Here is a 3,780-nt window from a genome sequence, read left to right on the forward strand (position 1 = left end):
CCCGGGGTTGGCTTTTATAGAGAAACAAATTAATATATGGCGAGAAATCAATCACAAGTTAATTTAATTAGATAAATTTTTCTAAATACTTATAATAAGGGGTGGGGGAAGCTCTATTTAGTTTATATATGTACATAAGTTAAATATTTTTTTTTTTGAACATCATGATATGAGATTATTTTTATAAATTAGTTTATTTAAAGGTTAATTTTAAAGAATTTTTTGTATATTATTCTCTCATAAATGTTTTTAGATAAATTTATTCAAACAGTTATAAGTTTAGAAGTATTTGCACGTGCAAAAACCTGTATGTTAGGTCATAAATCAACTAAAAAAGTAAACTTTTATTATTCTCAATTATTGATTCCAGCTCCATTACTGGAGTGTTTCAAATAATAATTAATTAACATATTTAAAAGATGGTGTAAAAAATATTTAAAATATATAAACATGTGAATCGAATGTCAGATGATTGAAATAAACACAACACGACACACATATATATATATATATACACGAGGAGGGATCCTTTTACTCTACGAGTAAGTCTACCTAAACTTACTTCGTTCAATAACTCATGTTCTACATCAAATTTCAACGATATAACCATTCAATTTATAATTCTTAATGCATAAATCAAATATGCAAATTTAAAAAAAAAATAAAAATTATTTAATACTTCGTTTCATTAATTCAAATTGACGGATAATCATAAAATTATTTTATACATTGATTCAAATTAATGAAACGAAGTATTAAATAATTTTTAAATTTTATAAAAATTTGTAGATTTGATCTATGTATTAAGAACTTTAAATTGAATGGTTGGATCGTTAAAATTTGATATAGAACATGAGTCATTGAACGGAATAAGTCTAGGTAGACTTACTTTTAGAGTAAAAGAATCCCTTCTATATATATATATATATATGATTCAAAAGGTACTTTTAACTTACAAATATCCTTATAGTGTTTTCCATTTGAATGAAATTAAGTTTCGGTATAAAATTATTTTTCAATAAATTAGTTGTACAACGTGAAAATATTAAAATCCAAAGAATACATATGTGTGGGAAAAATGATAAAATTATATTGGTGTAACTTTTATAAACTGTTACATCATTTTTAATAATTTTAATTAAATTATTATTTTTTTAAAAATTTACTATTAAATTAAAAATTCATTTCTCTTACATTATATATACAAAATTTTATATTAATACAAAATTATTTGATATCTCATTTATATATAAATCAAAATTGATATAATATGCACTTTTTAAAATATACTTAAAAATATGAATTGTTTTGATTATATTTTTTATTATTTAATTTTTAAAAAAATTAATATAAATATATAAAATAATATAAAATTATAATTAACAGTTCTGAATCAACAAAATTTGTTTAATGTAAAATTATTAACAATATAATAGTTAATAAATTGATCTTTCCACATGTACACACTTTTTGGTATATATTTTTGTTATTGTTTGTGTTGGAGTTATTTTATGGTATTTATTTTAGGTGATATTTTATAAGGATTATAACTTGATATTTCTCTTCTTATTTTATTGATGTACAAGGATGTAGTGAGTAAGTCACACGAATGAATTTTGACACCATAACATAACCTAAAATTTTAAGGCATTAGATAGGTGATTCTTTCTCATTTATATACTATTTAGCATGCCTAACTCTAACAAATTTGAGATTTCACTTTATACTTGAACTCCAACAAAGGGACCTAATCTTTCATACAACAAAATTTGTCTTTGTATATCACATTATCACTTTATAAGGGTTATAACTTATTAGTTGTCATCGAATCCAACTTGTAGCTCTGATATTACTGTTAGAGTTATTTATGGTATTTGTCTGAAGAGATATTTTATAAGAGCTATAATTTTTTTATATTTTTATAAAGTTATTTTACACACAACTCCATAATGATGAGATATTGTCCGCTTTGGATCTAAATCCTCATGATTTTGTTTTTGATTATTACTAAAAAGTTTTTCAATCATTGAAATATGTATGTGTTTATATATATATATATATATATATATATATATATATATATATATATATATATATATATATATATATATATTTTGTGATTCTTATAAAAATATAACTGGCAGTTTTAAAGCTGTCGATATTTATAAAAGAAATGTATTAAAAAAAATAGTGTAGCAATTAAAAAACTTTTGATTTTTTTTATTTAAAAAAAAAAACTGTAAATTCAACTTCCCTCATTCGTATTTTCACTCTTTTTATTTTTCACCTCCCTCATTTCTCGGATTTTAAAGGCTCAAACTTATTTTCACTACTTTTTTTTTTCATTGCATTACTCTCCTGTTTTACGTTTTTTATTATTATTATTTTTTTATTTTTTTTGTAAAATTAGTTATTAAAATATGAGTAAGAATAGAGTATTCTTTTTTTACTTTTGTGCCAAAGAGGATCAATTTTGGCACTGTTATGAATTGTGATGAGCATAATATAAAACAAATAGGCTAAAGTCGGGTGCTTACCTACATACACACAAAAACGAGACTTTTCTAAAAGGAAAATATATTATTATTTATGTTGTTTTAATAAATATTTTTTTTATAATAAAGTTAAATGTATTACACAAACATTTGTCTTGATGGGTGTGTTGGATGCAACTCTTACATGTAAGTTATAATTTATTTGTTTAAATATGTTTTTTTTCTTAAAAAGTGAGTATATTTTCATTTTAGTTTTCATAGTTTTTTTACAAGAACTAAAATTAAAAAAAAAATTATGAAGACTTAAAAATATATTTAATGTTGATTTATTTATGATATATATGCCAAATCATAAACCAGTATTTTGGATAGTCCAAAATAATATTTGTCTTCACATATGCACGTGTAACCCGTGGCTGTACTATACTATCTTGTGAAAACCACATAAACAGGCTAACGCTATCCCATAACATGTGAATCTCGAAAATCTCCAAAAAAATTAGTAATAGCTAGAAATTTATAATTAATTATTACCATCTAGCTACTCCTGTATTATAAATTTGAATTTGTATTATACTACTAATGAAATTATCACTTTTTTAGAAGCTATTATTAAATAGGAGCCCTTTTAAGAAATATGTTTGGATGAAAGTATTTTCGAAAGTTAATTATTTCCTTTGCATTGAGCTGCAAGTCATATTCTTTGTTATTAGTTTCAGTGCATTTATTTTAATCTTATGTATCGAGCAATCAAATTTATTTTTTATTCATTTCAAATATAATTTTAATTCTAATTTTAATTTAATTTATCAATTAATAAAAAAAAAAACTTTTATCTCAAAGTCAAACCACAGTATTTTTATTTTCATTCTTCCATTTAATTTTTTCATTTTTTTAATATTCTCCATTATTTATTCAAATTTATTAAAAACCATAAATTTTAGTAGTCTTATTATTAAGTGAGAAGAAAAAATAATTAAATAAGATACAAGATTCACAAAAATTTATAATTTATAATAAATTTAATTAATAGTAGAATTTTTTTAAGAAATAATGTTGCTAACATTCATCTTATTGCTTATCTATATTAATCAATCATTTCTATCTTTAGTTTTAAATTAAATTTTAATATTTTTTAAATTAAAAATATCAGTCATTAAAAATATTTTTTTTATCACAATATAGTTTTTTTTATCGATTTAAATATATGTATATATATATATATATATATATATATATGTTTGGAATTTTTTTATTATAAATTTTGATTATAATATAATTTGTG

Source organism: Cajanus cajan, chromosome 6, assembly GCF_000230855.2.
Source record: "Cajanus cajan strain Asha chromosome 6, NIPB_CcT2T_4, whole genome shotgun sequence".
Lineage (NCBI taxonomy): Eukaryota > Viridiplantae > Streptophyta > Magnoliopsida > Fabales > Fabaceae > Cajanus > Cajanus cajan.